Consider the following 18,470-nt stretch of genomic DNA (forward strand, 5'->3'; position numbering starts at 1 on the left):
CAATGGAAAAGTGTCGGCTCATCGGGTGAACCACATTTTTGCCACACTAGGTCGCTGGTCGTCTCCACAAACACCGTCATCGATGTGAAAGGTGGCTCGAAACGTGCAGCGCGCCACGGACGATACCTAGTGGGAGAAGTATTATACTATGGGAGACGTTCTCCGGCACCTGCATGGGACCTGTGGCAGTAATCGAAGTCACGCTAGCAGCTGCGAACTCCCTGGATCCCTTCATGCTTGATGTCCTTGCTGACAGTGATGGCATCTTTCAGTAGTATAGTTGTTCGTGTCCCGCAGCCAGAACTGTGCTACAGAGGTTTCAGGAGCCTTACCCATTGAACCCATGTAAAAGACATGTCTGGTGGAACTCAGGATGTGGCGAAATTCATGAAGAAAGACATAGTGCAGGGTTAAAATCTCAAACAGACAGAACAGAAGAAAATGCAACCAACCTCAAAAATATCGGGAAAAAGTTTACACAAATTATCAGCCAAATCAAGAGACAATCACATAAAGATCTAATCGACTCAATAGAAGAAAATTACCACAAAAGCAATTCCAGAGACTTTTACAAAATGTTTGGAAGACCATTACAAAAATTCGCCCCTCCCACGTTAATGCTGAAAGAGGAAGATGGAAAAATGGCACATAATGACAAGGAAAATGCCGAAATCGTGGCAAAAGCGTTTAGTAAACTTTTGAATTGTGAAGAACCACCGGCCGGGGTTGCCGAGCGGTTCTAGGCGCTACAGTGTGGATCCGCGTGACCACTACGGTCGCAGGTTCGAATCCTGCCTCGGGCATGGATGTGTGTGATGTCCTTATGTTAGTTAGGTTTAAGTAGCTCTAGGTTCCAGGGGACTGATGACCTCAGCAGTTAAGTCCCATAGTGCTCAGAACCATTTGAACCATTTTTTTTTGTGAAGAACCCCAGGAAACTTTAGCAATTAATACAGTCACACCCATCAAGACTCCACCTGATCTCATAAATCCTCCAACAATTCAAAAGGTGGAAACGGCACTAAGAGGGATGAAAAATTATAAAGCATGCGGAGAAGAACAAGTTTTTGCAGGAATGTGCAAAAATGCCAGTGATACAATTCGAACATCCTTACACATAACCCTAACAAAAATCTGGATAACAGAAAAGTTCCCCGAACATTGGACCACAGTCGTAATCCACCCACTCCTCAAAAAAGGAGATAAAAGCAACCCAGATAATAACAGAGGTATCTCTCTCCCAGACTGCCGATACAAGATTTTCTCCAGAATCTTATATAATAGGATCAAAGGCTCTGAGCACTATGGGACTTAACATCTGAGGTCACCAGTCCCCTAGAACTTAGCACTACTTAAACCTAACTAACCTAAGGACATCACACACATCCATGCCCGAATCAGGATTCGAACCTGCGACTGTAGCGATCGCGCGGTTCCAGATTGAAGCGCCTAGAACCGCTCGATCACAACGGCTGGCTGTAACAGGATCACAGAATAACTAGAGGAAGAATTAGGTGAATACCAAGGAGGCTTCAGACTTCGGAGAAGCTGTGCAGAATAGATCATCACTTTAAAATTAGTCACAGCATATTACAAAAAACGAAATAAACCTCTTGTAATAATCTTCGTGAACTTTGAAAAAGCGTATGACTGTATCCATAGACCTTCAACGAAAAAAATCTTAAGAAATTTCGGGCTCCAAACAAAATTAATCATATTGATAGAACTCACCTTAACCAACACTGAATCAAAAGTCAAGTTAAGGGGGAACTCTCTGAGCCGTTCATCATAAAAACAGATTTAAGACAAGGAGATTGCTTGACACCTCTGCTGTTCAACTGTGCTTTAGAATACATAATGAGGGAATGGTACAAGACTAATCCAAAGAAAATCCAAATTGGAAGACCCGAAGACAACATAAGTTTAAATTGTCTAGGATTTGCTGATGACCTTGCTCTCTTGTCCAACAGTATTCAGGAAACGAAACAACAAGTTATCTCGCTACAGGAAATAGCACAGAAAATTGGTCTTGGAATATCCTTTGAAAAAAACAGTCATCATGTTAACTGACCCACCAATCATAAACAAAATTGCCATAGGAAACCAAGAAATCAAAATTGTAAATAAATTTAAATATCTGGGAGAAATCATAACATTTAACCTCAATGAAAAGCCAACATGGCATAACAGAATAAACAAACTGACTAGATCACAATATATCACCAAGAACACCAACAACAAAAAGAGCCTGTCAATAGCAACAAAATTGAGACACAGCTACTCAACCAGAAATAACACACGCAAGTAAAATCTTCGTCAAAACAACTAACACTGCACAAATAGACAAAATAATCAAAATAGAGAGAAGAATCATCAGAACGTGCATCAACAAATCGTACCAGAAAGAGGGACACTGGAGAGTAGCTACTAATGAAACAGTCTACACGGAAAGAGAACCGGTAATGAGTACAATCAGGAAGAAACGCATTTCATTTTTCGGACATATAATCAGAACACCAGAGAACAGAATTATCAGGAGAGATAGAAAAACTGTGGAACAGTAAGTGCGACATTAAGTGGATTACAGAAATCAAGGAAGATATGGATGAGCTTCAGATTACACTGGAAGACCTAAGAAACAAAACTGACAGAATCAGGAGACTCACAGACACGCAAACCAGACTGCAAACGAGAATCAGCAAACAGACAATAGGAAGGGTAATTTCCGATGAAGAAAGAAGGATGAGATCCGAGAGAATGAAGAAGTACTGGGTTGTCAGGAAACTGAATAATTCTTCGTATAACGTTGGCTGGAGTGGTCCAACGAAGGCCATAAAAAGTAAATAATAATAATAATAAACTCACGATGACGTCTCGACGACCAAATTCGCCTGACGTAAATCCTATGGAACCCATAGGATGCCATCATAGCGTACGCAAACTAGCGGGCCGTTATTTACGCGTGCTGGAGCTTATAGAAGAATCTCAATAATGGCTGCTCCTGGTAAATTTTGTTAGCATGGAATCAGGACACTTAGATGAATAAACTTTATTGAATTTTTGATAAACAGAACGTAGCAGTTTATCGTAAATCTCTATCTACCAATAATATAGTTGTTCAACCTATATCCAGGGAAATGGTTTTGGTCCAAACTATTGATTCATCAAATAATACTCGATCCAGTTTTAGAGGAAGTGCTCGCCGATATTACATCAATGAACCGTGGACAAAATATCGACCTTGTTCATAGATTGCAGCTATCTTTTTGCAGTAGTATCTCATATGGAAAGGCTGAATGTGATACGGTTTGACTAAATAATTAATTAATATCAAATGGCGTCAAATAACTGAAAATGAAAATGTTTAGAAATATGTAGTGGAACGATTACATAGGCCCAGTAGTAGGTGAAGGTAATGCAGCCTTTGAGATATACTAGGATACTGGCAGACTGTAATTTGTCTGCGGTAGATATTGCTTACACTAGACTTGTATGGTCCAATTGGAGAAATATCCATGCGTGTGGGATCCATACTAATCTCAAGTAATAGGAGACACCGTTTACGCAGAAAGAACGGGGGTGCAAATGTTCACAAGCTATTTTTATTCGCGAGGAACTGCAACTGAAATGTCAAAGCGTTCCAACAAGATGACACTCGAAGATCGACAAGTGTACCTGGCTAAAACTACCAATAATTTCCCAAGAGATGGCTTTCAGGGTAGAATCTACAAATCTACAAATATTCACCTCCCCCCCCCCCCCCCACCCTCCCGGGACCCCCTTTCCTGCCTCTCATACGTCTTGCTGTAGTAGAGGATGTGATGATAAAATTAGACAATAAAAAATTCTCAGAGATATATAGAAGAATCACCCTTTGTCTCAATTTTTATCGAAGTTTTACAGTTGAAGCCACTGGTTGAACTAGTGTCGTCTGTCATGATTTATAGTCGATTTGCCCGAACACTATTATTTAAATTCAGTTGTAATGATTTTCTGTCACACGCGATTAGTTGCTATTGATGACATAGTACCAACCATTTAAATACAATCACTATTTTTATTTTTCATTAATCTGCAGAAGACGGGACATTCATTTATAGCGCATGATGTTATATCAGTGATGTAACAACGCTGTTCTGTATGTTTTCTTTGTAGCTACCATAAGTATTAATTTGAAACGTAAAACTGAAGATCATGAGGTTTAAACGGTTACTGAGTGATTGTAGAAGGGTGACCAGTAGGAAAAACGTCTTTTATTATTTTGTCTGCAAGAATGTGTTGCGTGTTACACATGGCATGGTCAGTTAACCAGGACAAAAGCGTTATATCCTGAAGAAGTTTCTAGAAGAGGGGTTGAAATATTGATCGCGTAGAACAAATTGAAGAGGAACATGATGCGGCCTAACAATGTAGAAGGTTTTACTTTCAATCACGACGTTCACGAGAGCCTGAAGACTTGCAGAATATCTACACTGACAGAAAGAAATCACAACACCAAAAAAAAGTAATGTAGAGTAATGAAATTTCGGAAATGCTTTTGTCTAGATAACATAATATGTAAGTGATAGCCACTACAAGATCACAGTTTAATGCAAGCATGAAATAAAGCCACTGCAAATGTGAAATGCTGGTAGATTAATAACCGGTATAACCGCCAGAATGTTGAATGTATGCATCCATACGTGCAGCATTGTGTTGTACAGCTGCCAGATGTCAGTTTGTTGGATGGAGTTCCATCGTATTGCCCTTGGTCGGTCAAAACAGGGACGGTTAATTCTGTTTCTGGATGACGCTGAAGATGTCGTCCGATTATGCCCCATATGTACTCGACTGGAGGCACATCAAGTGACAGAGCAAGCCAAGGCAACTTGTCAACACTCTGCAAATCATGTTGGGTTACAACAGCGGTATGAGGGCGAGCGTTATCCTGTTGGAAGCATCCACTGGAATGCTGTTCATGAATGGCAGCATAACAGGTTGACACACGAGACTGACGTACAAATTTGCAATCAGGGTGCGTGGAATAACCACCACATTTCTCCTGCTGTCATACGACATCGCATCCCAAATCATAACTCCAGGTGTAGGTCAAGTGTGTCTAGTACGCAGACAGGTTGGGTTCAGGCCCTCAGTTGGCCACCTTCCAACCAACACACGGCCGTCACTGGCACCGAGGCAGAACCAGCTTTCATCAAAAAACGTAACGGATATCCACCCTGACCTCCAATGAGCCCTTGCTTGACTCTACTGAAGTCACAAATGGCGGTTTGGGGTCGGTGGAAAGCATCCTGAAGTGGAACAAGAAATGAAAATAATGAGAATAAGCAACCATGACAAACGTCGTATACAAACGCAAGAAAACTTCCACATCCAGAAAGCCATAGCAGAAAACAAACATGTCATAAATGAACAAACACACATCAGCACAAGCTCCCTACTACACTTAATAAAGGAAATGATGACATAAAACAAAAAATCTCTTCCCCACACCACCTGGACACACACACACACACACACACACACACACACACACACAGACCTCAAAAAAAAAAAAAAAAGAAAATACCACACCAAAATATACATACACACACACAAATAAGAAAAAAACACCATAAAACACACACACACATACACAAACGCACATACAAATGGGTACACGAATAGATCACAGATACTTCAATAATTACACTGGAAAGTTTGGTCATAACATTCGATCTTTGGCAAAAACATTTGACAGTCGGCAAAAGAAACCAAAACATTGCATTGAAACAAGCGTTCAGTACATAGTGCTGTGGAATATGGGAAGAAAACCGCAAATTGGCATTCATAAGAAGAAGAACACCAAAAATGCAACATGAGCGTAATATGTAAGAAATTGTCCACGCAACCTGTAAGTACAGTTCAAAACATTACTACTTAATAGGAAATACCGACCGCCAGAACTGCTTAACACCTATACGAACAGTGACAAAAATGTAAATTAAATAGCTAACATACGTACATATTCCAGGCCACTGATGATGCCTTGCAGAAAATAAAGGCGAAACGCGTATGGCACTAGTGTTTTATTCAGTTGCTGTCAGACGGTCCATAAGTAAAAATTATCAATATACCGTAATGCTGAAATGCGTTTGGCTCGGAGCTGTCCTTGAATTAGCTGACTGGTAACAGTTCGCTATGGCACTGTGATGCCAACTGCTGCTAAAACTGTTGCTTCATATGCATTACGGTGCGCCAGGGCCATATGCCGAACACGGTAGTATTCCCTCTCAGTGGTGCCGAGTTACTGTCTGGAGGCCGGTCTTCTTGCGATTGCATATTCTCTTGACCATCGGTGCCAGCAATCATATACGGTAACTACACTCATGCTCATAAATTAAGAATAATGATGATACATGGTGAAACAACGCTCTGGTGGGCGGTTTGCGGGTTTAAATCACCTCGGGGTATGACCATGCGGTGCATTTGACCTGCAGTCGTCGCACACTTGTGCTGGCAGCAGTCCACATATGCAGAGGTGTGTTGGTACATGTCAGAGTACGGTGCAGCGTGTAAGTGTGCAGACGTTTTCAGACTTTCTGATGGTGATTGTGTGTTGAAAATGGCTCAAAAAACGCAAATTGATGACGTTATGAGGGGTAGAATACTAGGGCGACTGGAGGCTGGTCAAACATTGTGTGCCACAAAGTGTGATCTCAAGATTAAGGCAACGATTCCAGCAGACAGGAAACGTGTCCAGGCGCTACAGCACGGGACGTCCACAGTGTACAACACCACAAGTAGACCAATACCTCACCATCAGTGTCCGCAGACGGCCACGGAGTACTGCAGGTAGCCTTGCTTGGGACCTTACCGCAGCCACTGGAACAGTTGTCTCCAGACACACAGTCTACAGACGAGTGAACAGACATACTTCATTCGCCCGGAGACCTGCAAGGTGCATTCCACTGACCCCTGGTCACAGGAGAGCCCGTAAAGCCTGGTGTCAAGAACACAGTACATGGTCATTGGAACAGTGGTCCCAGGTTATGTTCACGGACGAGTCCAGGTATAGGATGAACAGTGATTCTTGGCGGGTTTTCATCTGGCGTGAACCAGGAACCAGATACCAACCAGTTAATGTCCTTGAAAGGGACCTGTATGGATGTCGTAGTTTGTTGGTGTGGGGTGGGATTATGATTGGTGCACGTACACCCCTGCGTGTCTTTGACAAAGGAACTGTAACAGGTCAGTTGTATCAGGACGTCATTTTGCAGCAATATGTCAGCCTTTACGGGGGTGCAGTGGGTCTCACCTTCCTCCTGATGGAAGACAACGCACGGCCCCACGAGCTGCCATTCTTGAAATAGAAGATATCAGGCGAATGGAGGGCCTGCCTCTTCTCCAGACCTAAACCCCATCTAGCACGTCTGGGATGCTCTCAGTCGACGTATCGCTGCACGTCTCCAAACCTCTAGGACACTTCAGGAGCTCCGACAGGTACTGGTGCAAGAATGGAAGGCTATACCCCAGCAGCTGCTCGCCCACCTGATCCAGAGTATGCCAACCCATTGTGCGGCCTGTGTACGTGTGCATGGTGATCATATTCCATATTGCGCAGGAAACTGGTGGTTTGTAACACATGTGTTTCGGGAAGGTTTTCTCAACTTATCACCAATACCGTGGACTTACAAATCTGTGTCGTGTGTGTTCCCTATGTGCCTATGCTATTAGCGCCAGTTTTGTGTAGTGGCACGTTTTGTGACACTTCTCGTATACCTATTACACGGCCTAGTTCAAAATCAGTGGGGTTCAGAAAATGGCGTCTCTTTCGCTTTGAAGGCATTCTTGACTACCATCAAGTCATCACGTCCAATAGTAAAGGTAACCAACGTTCAAGACTGTTACAGAGCGTATTTAAGGGAAATCTGTTTTGTATCTTCACAGTGGCGCTACTAGCGCCAGTCTTATGAGATTAGCGCGAAATATTAATGGATACAATGTTCCAGACGTGGAAACACGTCTACTAACTTTAGATTACGTCGAACAACTCCTTCTTTGTGTTGCGATTTTTTTTTTTCGTTCGCTTATTTACACATATTTTTCATTCACGGATCGGTGGTTCGATTACAGAGAGAATTGAAAGTGTGTACATTCTATTTTCTATCCATTTGCATAGTCTGCAGTTTTTAAATCACTGCATGCAGATTCAATGAATATTTATTCCATGTAAATGTTTTTCTTAAATCATTCGTTCTGTTCGCGGCGCCAGAGGGGCATAACGTTTTGATACATACAGTCAGATACTAATCTAGGGCCCCAGTTATGATGATTAGCAAAATACTCTTCTTAGGGTATTTTTAATTAGGCAACTTAATGGGATGGTCCATCTGGCCCAGACTCTAGAAACAAATTTACGTTTATTCTGAACCGTAGCGATATGGATTCTAGGTTAATCACTTCAACTTGAAACCAGCAACGTATCTTTAGGAGGGAAAGACTACAGCTCTATAACTGTGCAAGGGAATTGCAAAAGCATTCTTAAAAGAAGGAATCAATCGCAATTAAAATGTTAAAATACACCCAATTATGTTCTAAATTCAAGTCCGTACCAAGGAGCATCTCTCTGGTAAAGATATGTTTCCAGTCACACAGTGCATAACTAATTTTACTTTACACACTTTGAGGAGAGGTTCCTTACGCCAAAGCAAGGAGAAAAAAACGTCTGTAAACGTAGGCTCTAAAGTGCATATCTTGCGAATTACGTACCCTTATTCATCTTCGACACTGTGAAACTCATCCTCTACTGTAAGCTCTTCGCTTTGCATCTTTTGGGAGAAAGTAGTATGTGCCAGAACAAGAAAAAATTTCTAGTAGGTATGGACTCTAAAATGCATGCCTAAGAGCTATGAGCACTTGTTCATCTTGGCTGTTGTGAAACACATCTCTCCTACCGAACAAGTACTCCTACCTTTAGAGGTTCCATGTCCTCTTTTGCATGTCACCTCTCATTTTCATCAATTTTATTAATTTTTATGTCATTGCACGATGGTAACAGGCCGAATAAGTTTATTGTAATGAAAGTATTTGTACTGAGAGCTCAAAACACTTTTCACCTGATTCCTATGCGTGCTGGGCTACTTCCCTGGGTGGCCTGTGCGAGGCAAGCATCGGAGGACGCGGCACACTGCGTTTCCGGTTGGGGGCTGCACTTCTCCGAATACTGAGACGGTCGTACATCAATGGGCTTAAGCGCCTATTGTATGCAGGGCGAAACGACCTGCGAGACGTCTGAGTGTCGCCGCAGTTTATGTGTTTACCGTTCCGGCGCGTCTGGAAGGAAGACTGCTGGCGACGACTGACTGCATTGTCATGATTCTGAGAATACTTGTGGACCGTGCCCTGCTGGGCGCGACTGTCTGGCGCCGGATGGCCGGTGGTCTAGCCAATTTGTTTTCATAGCCGGTCAAAGGGCTAGTTCAGTGCCCTCAGCTGAATAGCAGAGGCATGATTGGTCTACTTAAACTGAGGCTAGTTGACGTGATAAATCCCTGCTCGAAACTGGAGGAAACGGTCGCTATTGGCGGGAATGATGTTCTGAGACAGTGTTGGGGAATTTTGGAATCAGCACCAAATGCTGATTGGCGGTTTTCGAGGGTAGTAGGAAGTTGAACAGTGTTGGCTTCGCTCTTGCGTTGTGCGGACGCAGGGATTCGGGATTTGATCTTGCGACTTAGTCGCACTTTTTCAGCAGAACTTAGAATTCTCGGCCAGCCTTCGAGGTCAGAGGTTGAAACAGAGTTGCTTCACAGCAGAAGTCGGCGCCTACATCATCAGAACGCTCCCTACCGACGACGTGCTGCAGATTTCTGGACTGGTAAAGTATTTTGCGGCTCCAGCATTATAGGACCTATCATTTTTATACTGAATCCCTCAGCAGCACACGGACTCACTTTGCTACAAGTCCACCTTGCTTGTTTCTCGATGTGGCCCCATTTGAGCTCTCACTACTAATCGCAATACTGCATTATAGTCTGGGGAGTTTTATTTGATTCATACGACCTCCAGTCACTATTGTCAATCTATTGCATCACAGCGAGTAGGAGCCCCTTCTTCTCGAGCCAACTCTTATTCTCATAATAGTTCTGTATAGCCTACCCTATAGCCTACTGTTTGTACTGACAATCAAGTACTTTGTGCTCTGATTTATAATAAATCACATTGTAATATTTAATCTGCATATCATTTAATAGATAGATGCAGAATCCCATTTCCCTCTCGTTTATTATGATAAAATTTCGCTTTTTCTTCACTGAGTAGGTAATGATTTTTATTAAATTACTGTGAGTGTGCACTCCTTATTTTACCAATTAGCAGGGTCCACCATCAATTCCTTTCATTACCGTTGCGCTCATAATCAATTAGGTGGTAGGTAAGGAGGGGGTCGAGTGCACGTCCAGTTCTCATGCAAAGTTCGACAGAATTAAAGAGGTACAAACTCTTCTCCATCCCGGCACCTCATATAGTAAGGCGACCCTTGCCTTGGTTCTTTCCTGTGACTGCTGAGACGCTGTCAGGATTTGTTAGGTAACTTTTCTGACATCATAATTAAAAGAAAAACGCCATAATTAATTTTCCTTCCTGTAATTAGATTTCGCGGTAGAAATATTTTGCGGTGCGCATTTATTTAGTAATTTCATGTTGTTTTGTTTTGTGTGTGTTGGTTGATGTGTGTGGGTTCTGTACCACATCATATTCCATTGAAACTGTCAGCGTTGCTTCAGCGTTGAAATTAATTTGGAGAGGTTGTCTTATCGACATTTGTGAGTTAAATTATTATTTTTTTTAGTTTTAGGAGTGGATTAGTGCAATTTTTGTGTCGAGTGGTATATTGTGTTCTCTGTTATATTTCTTGTTTTTTTTATTTTATTTATTTATTTATTGTCTATCATTCTGCGTGGTGTCTGTTTGTTCTATATCGTGTCTCCTTTCCACTTTCGCACAACGACGCTCTGAGCGTGGTTTTTACGGAATTGACTAGTTTGAACCTGGGACCTGTTGCTGGTAAGGAGACGCCAGACCACACATGACATGTAGAATTCAGAAGAGTTCAGTGAGACTAGCGATGATATAACCAAATACTTAATGATTTTAGCGTCAGCTCCACTGCACTCCCTGTAAAAGAAGCTTAATACTAACTAAATTTAGTGGAAGGGGTTCAAGGCTTTCCTATTTTTAGTTAGCTGGTAAAATAACGTCGAAAAAGTAGTTAAGTTTACCATTGGAAATTTTATTCTACTCACAAAACATTGTTTATAAATTGCACTATTGATAAAAGGAAATGTTTTAATACAGGATGGTAAAAACCAACTGCGTTCAACAAAAATGTGAACGAATATTCCCTGAATGGGTTTCCAAGTTCTACAATGGATTGAAGGATGACCTATGCCATATCCCATCTATAATCTAGGTTTAAATTAGGTTTCACAAAAGAGAAAACTATCAAAATGGTCTACAGTGACCCTCAATTATCTTTAATTATTTATCTAACTTGTCGTAAATTACAGTGGCTGATGTGGCTTCTCAATAACTATATAACAGAAAAATCATTGTCTTTCAGATTTTTACTTCAAGTGGCAAATGTGAACACCATGAGCTTTAATTGACGATCGACACTAGTATTACGCAAAAAGGGGGTGTAACAGATGAGACTTCTGCAGTTCTGAGTGAAGCTTTATGCGCTGTTATGAGGCATCGCGTGCGTTCATTACCTTGTCGGTGTTTGTCAGGGGGCGGCGGGCAGCACAGGTCCGCTCACCTCGCCGTCTCGGAATGAACTCTGCCCTAACTTCTCCTTACTACAATTTACCGAAGTTGGTTTGAAAAAAGACTATCTGGCTGTGTTTTTATCTGTCCAATCAGGGTCTCAATGTTAACCTTAAGCTCTGCCTACAAAAATTCTGTCTATCCAATGAGAAACGTTATACTTTTCGTGGTGGGGCAATGTTTTTAAAGTTTGCAACGTAACAGGGACGCGAAAAAGTCTCACGCTAAAACTTGCAGCTGGTGTGGTCCTTTTAGCGTTATCGTAAGATCTATACTGTTCTTCTGGAGGGCTCTATCTTTTAACATGGGCTGGGGGGTGGTCCTGATGTAACAGAGACGCAAAAAAGTTTCACGCTAAAACTTGCGGGTGGTGTGGCCCTTTTTGTGTTATCGTAAGATCTATACTGTTCTTCTGGAAGGCTCTACCGTTTAACATGGGCTGGGGGGTGGTCCTAACGTAACAGAGACGCGAAAAAGTCTCACGCTAAAACTTGCAGGTGGTGTGTGGTCCTAGCGCTTAGCTGGCTACGTGGGTGACCAGTCCGTCCCTTATCGTAGGGCCTTCTAGCGTAACACCGTTCTGCTCTCGGCTTCTGTTCTCGTTTCTCCCCTCGGAACTGCGTCTGTCTCACGGTGAGAAGGTTTGACATGCATTTAGGCATTCTTGTGTTAGTCTGTGGTATTCCATTTGCTCACTCGTTACTCGTATTACTTTGGTTAATTTAATGTCACGATTTATTCGGAGCTATGTGACATACTACTGGATTTGCTTATCATGTCAGGGATGTCATGGAAGGTGTTGGATTTGCCTGACACGTTACAATTGATGATGTTTCGTGAATGAATTTTCAGTCGTAGCAGGGCGCTACTGCACACGATGGAGTTGTACCACATGAAGAAATGATGAGTATTCCTACGGGACGGGAGGCGTGGAACACAGACGATAGTGGCGAATCGGAGGCAGACCCTAAGCAGGGGGAAAAGAGCGGTGAAATCGGTTAGAAAGATGGGGAGGTAGAGGTGAATAAGCATGTGGAGGATTTTCTTTATATAAATAAGATCACAGATGAGAACACACCGAAGTAAATTCGACCTCCACAGTATAACAGTGCTCAACTTTCTTAAGTAACATCACCAACTGGTGAAGACGGGCCTTGTCAGTCGGAGAATTTATTATTAGAGATTTTGGGGGCGGTAAAGGACAAAAAGCAGAACCTAGAAAAGAGAATGTATGAGTATGAAGTAGAGAATAAGGCACTTACGGTTGTGAACGAAGTCAAGAGTGAAATAGGGGTGGTCGGTAAGACGAGTGTCGAGACGAAGAAAAGGGCCGTCTAAGCCAAGAAAGATGCCGAGTTAGCAAGGGTAGAAGCAGCTGGCGACAAAAAATTGGCAAAAATCGCAAATAACGGTCAAGAATCGGCCGGCGAATTGTACACGTCAATGCGGTAGGAATTGATGCAATAAAAGCCCAGGGGAAAGAAACGTTTGCGAGTACGACGCAAAGAATGGAAAGCGTTGAAGAATGCGTTGCGGATACCACCCAAAGATGCGAAGTGTAGAAGAACGTGTAGCACGCCTGGAACGGAAAGTACGAATTGGTACATCACGTCCAGAGGCGACGACCGGCAGACATAGAAGTGTGGCGCCGGACGGCGGCCCACCGTGCACCAGCTCGGCGCAAGGTAGTGGACTACGAAGCGCGCATAGCAGCCCAGGGAGCGAACGGACGCAAAATGACAGCCCTATCGGAGCAACTAACGCTCAGTTCCAGTATCATTATGGGGCAGGACTCTGTGGTCACAGCACGCACCAGGAGATGTCAACTTGCGTCGACCAGACGGTTGCGTTTGGTACTAGATTACAAAAACCAATAGAAATGTGCAAGAGGGATTGATTACAAACACTTTTTATCGGTCCTCAAATTCCAAAATTTCCAGGAAAATGGAGGCCCACTTCACCCAATAATTTGGCTACCTCAATTTTCTAACACGCTACCAATATCTTGGCCACTGACAGAAAAATTAGAATTTATCTGCTGGCACATCGAGGGCACGATAGCTGAGAAAATGCGCGGTGTTGCGGATACACGCCGAACGTACCAAGAATTCACCGACGCGTTTCTTCGAACGTATTGTTCGCGCAAAATGCAAGACCCAATAAAACAATAAATCATTTTGTGTCCAGATCTGGAGGCGTCAAGAGCCCCACGAAGCTCTTTGAGGCTTTAATTAAAAAGAATCAGTTTCTTGATGTGCCACATAGTGATGGTGAAAAAACTAAGTTCTGTTTCGCGAAACTGCCAAGCAGCTACCAGCAAGCGCTTGTAGGAAAGTACGGATCGAATAGTGGAACATTCAGAAGCTTTATGCGCGAGTCGGAGTTAATTTTTGAAAAAGAAGCAGTGCAAGACAGAAGGAAAGGGCGATATAACCATTACAATGGCGACTTTCGTGGAGCACCGCCCAATTACAACAATGACAGGAGGAATGAGCGTGATGGAACATCCGGGAGGCAGGACTACGGGAGACAAAATTCAGGACGGCAGAGTAACTTGCAGAGAAAAAACAATACCCGCCAGTACGACACGAGCTGAAGGCGCAGAGATTCAGATGAACAGCGGGATGAGTCAATCGAAATACGTGGTCCTAACCCGAGTTCCAATCACCGAAACAGAAATGGAGGGCGAGATTGAAACCAGCACCGTGCGGATTCGGCTCGCGGAAAATCTGCACAAGTACTCGGACAGAGCCATGTACATATTTTGAAATACAAGGAACGCGCGAAAGTAGTTTTTGCAGATGGCAAAAAGTGTTGGTTAAATATTTACGGCTTTCGAATAGACAAAAACAGATGTGCCAAAAGTTTTTCTCGGTGTACAATGGGCCCTACAGAGTTAAAAGATTCGCCCACCAGAACGCGTACGAACTGCAGACACTGAAGGGCAAGAAATCCTTTGGTATTCACCACATATCCTACATTAAGCAACTTGTGGAACAAGTCCTGTGTGTGAAAGAAAAGGGAATAATTTGTAAAATAGACTGAGTTAGAAAACATCTTTCTGTTGTGTTCATCTTAGACGTTAAGTGTGGTAATTTGTTTTTATTTATATTCTTTAACATGTACGTGTGTAGCTTGTAGGGGCTACGAAGCGACATATGATCTTGCTCGATCTTAGTTGATTCTGAAAGCGAAGTGTCGGTTTAACTCACTTTTCCGGACTTTCCGTTACATGGGGGAGCCACTACTCATCTCAGTGAGTGGTAACACAGAATCGATCTTCACGCGTGTTTTGTCTTTACACCGCACCTATTACTGTGTCTTTGTTGAGTAAAGCTACTGGCTGCATATCTACAGTGTTCTGGGCACGCCTTACAGCGTTGCACCATTTGTTTGTTTTAGCGGTATTTGTCACTGGTGTTATGGACACATTATTACAGTGTTGCACCTATTTTCAGGGAGGGTTTTTTTTTTCGTTGGCGTGTTGGGCGCGCCACAGCGTGTTGCACCATTCTCTTAGGGTTTGGAGGCGGATATACAAAGGTGGCCATTGTGACCGCCCATTCTGCTGCAGCTGGGCGTAACCTTTCTGGACTGTGGCGAGTTTCTCGTACGATGGTACGTCACGTCTCTCAACGTGTGCTGTCGTCGGGATTTATTGCATGAGTGGTGTAATGCAGAAGGTATGGAATTCCCCAACAAGTCGGGTAATTGGTGTCAGGCCTAGCACACAAGAGAAGTCGGAAAGGATGATATTTAGAAGAACTTGTTTACAGAGGTAGAGTCTTTGCATTGTAACTCGCGACGTCTGCCGTGTTTTTCTTTTGTGTAAATTTTCGGCCGTAAGTTTCATTATATCCAGTTCCATCTCAGATGAGCAGCGACCAACTCAGTGTATCGGCCATGCCAGAGACAGCAACATCCTTCGAGTTGTCTCAGCGGGGCAGGACAGGAGCGTATGTATGGCAAATTGGTGTAACCGATAAGTTACACATAGTATCTTTATTAATTTCCATTACTAAGGCATTTGCAGCTAATTTTATCTCGTCTAATATGTGTTCATTGTGTATTTGTGTGCGGCCACCATGTCTTGAGCAGTATCAGGGATCCATCGAGGCCTCTGGGATCAGAGACGGCGAGGGACGTGCAGTGGTGCCTGTAGATAGCGTAGTTAGCGAAGTTAAATAGTCACCAGTAGTTGTGAACATGCTCCAGTGACGGGTAGGCCATAGTTGGGATTACATATAGTAGTTTAGGGATATGGGCTTTTCTTTATCTTAATGAGTCAATAATTACACATACTCCAATATTAACAATGGGCCCATAGGTTAAGTCACTATTCTTTATATGTAATACTATGGTAAATATTGTCAGCAGAGTATAAGACATTTTATATTGAATTAGTGTAACAGTTCTATTCATGTAAATATTCATTTCTATTAACTTTTTTTATTGAATGTACAAAATACTATCTGAGACGACTGTAAGGAATTCTTAATGCTGTATTTGTAAAAAGTTTTGGGGAGGCACACTTTATAGAATGATTTAAGTATTGTGCAGGTACTGGGAACAGCGAGTAACTGCTGGACGAGAACTGACGCTACAAGGTGGTCAGTGTGGAGTAAATGAGCCCGAGCGGCAGGGAGAAGCCTGAGGGAGGCAGCTGTCAGTCACGACACATCCCCCCTCCATCAGAGGGCTCAGAGGCGCATGCCACCTACCTGTTCAGCGGAGTGAAAGTAAGGCGGCGGCTCACCTGATAGACTGCCCTGGGTCAGGACGGACACAACCCTCGGAATCCCACCGGGATGGGCGAAGCCGTTAGCAGATGGCCGAGCAGACGGCACGGCGCCGCTCAGTGGTGACACAGAAATGGGGATTCCACTGTAGAAGAGGTGCCAGACGACGAAGGCGTGCTCTAATAATGGCGGCACGAAGCCTCAGAGAGAAAATCTCTTGAGCCTTACTTATGAGAGATGCTGTTTACAGTTCCTGCATGAGTTCGCATACCTCACTATAATAGGCCAGACTACATGCCCAAAGTAGATCCGTGCTGGGTATTGCTGGACTGCAGTTTGGCGTGATTATCTCCTCTCCTACAGAGAGCAGTTCCAAGCAGTCGTATACATTGATCGATCTGCTATCCTAGTTTCAACCTCCGTCCGATGGACTCCACGAGTGTTGGTGTCACTCTAAGAGTAGTACCCTGTATTGCCAATTTTTTCATCTAGATAAGACCAAGTGTTACTGTCTTCAGGCAGCCAACTACCTGTACTATGGATCTGTCCCGAATCTTGCAGTCCTCAATGACAATCAGAGCCTGTACATGTGCTTGCCATCATACCGCACAGTACTGCAAATCAACAACAGGCTGTCCTAACACCCTACTGGCTTCCTGTCGACTGAAAACGCCTCTACAGAGAGGGAAGGACGACTGGAGACACTTCCGGATGATATTTCCGCACCTGGTTCTGAGAAACATTGGATTGGTGGCCCACACCACTTGTCGCACTCCTTTCTCCACGCCAGGAGGCACCACCCCACTCGACAGACGAGTGTGGTGATGTCCGTGTGTTGAGTGATTCATTGTGTGACGTTAGCGTGTAAAGGATGTTATGGTTAACTTCCTTTTTTCGCTCAGACAACGTCATGAACACTGTAAAATTCGTGCCCCTAGTGAAAACATTGTTTCCTTTTTGCCCCCCAAACTTTATTTCAGAGACTATAAACTGGAAATACAATGCCAACTACATGTATATTGTTTCGTTTTATAGCTTCCAGTCTTCTTTTTTTATATAAATGTTCATGTTCAAGATATCCTGGTTCCCTATCACCATGTCAGTTTGGAACAAGTTCTTCTTTGTGATGCACACTTTTGTTACATAATCTTCGATCACACAGGTATACTTACAAAATTTCTGCCTTTTTTGTGTACACTATATCTCCATATGGCAACGGCCTTGCCGCAGTGGAGACACTGGTTCCCGTGAGATCACCGAAGTTAAGCGCTGTTAGGCATGGCCGGCACTTGGATGGGTGACCACCCAGCTGCCATGCGCTGTTACCATTTTTCTGGTTGCACTCAGCCTCGTGATGCCGATTGAGGAGCTACTCGACCGAATAGTAGCGGCTTCGGTCAAGAATACCATCATAACGACCGGGAGAGCAGTGTGCTGACCCCACGCCCCTCCTATCCGCATCCTCCTCTGAGGATGACACGGCGGTCGGATGGTCGCGTTAGGCCATTCGTGGCCTGAAGACGGAGTGTATATCTCTTTATCTCACTTATGTTGATGCCTGTCAATTGTCACTATGGGTACAAATTTCTTGTGTATGTGCCAATAGTTACAAAATGTTATACACAGTAATACTCCACAGTTACACAAGAGTATTTTTGTTTGTGTATGTGAGTGGGATATATGCGGATACAATTCTGGTAAGTGTTGAATGGACCATCAGTCAATCAATCACTGTGAAAAATTATCATCCTTTCTGTTCAGCAAAACGGGGTGAGAGTGGTTAAATGTTTCAGCCATGAAGCATAGAAATATTGGACTGTAGGCTTTCCCGGCGTAAACCATTGATGAAGGTTTGTCTGGCCTCCAGCCAGGTGTTAGCATTGATATTTCGTGACGTTTCAGGAAGTGTCATACTTATCATCTTCT

This window comes from Schistocerca serialis, chromosome 8 (assembly GCF_023864345.2).
Source record: "Schistocerca serialis cubense isolate TAMUIC-IGC-003099 chromosome 8, iqSchSeri2.2, whole genome shotgun sequence".
Classification (NCBI taxonomy): domain Eukaryota; kingdom Metazoa; phylum Arthropoda; class Insecta; order Orthoptera; family Acrididae; genus Schistocerca; species Schistocerca serialis.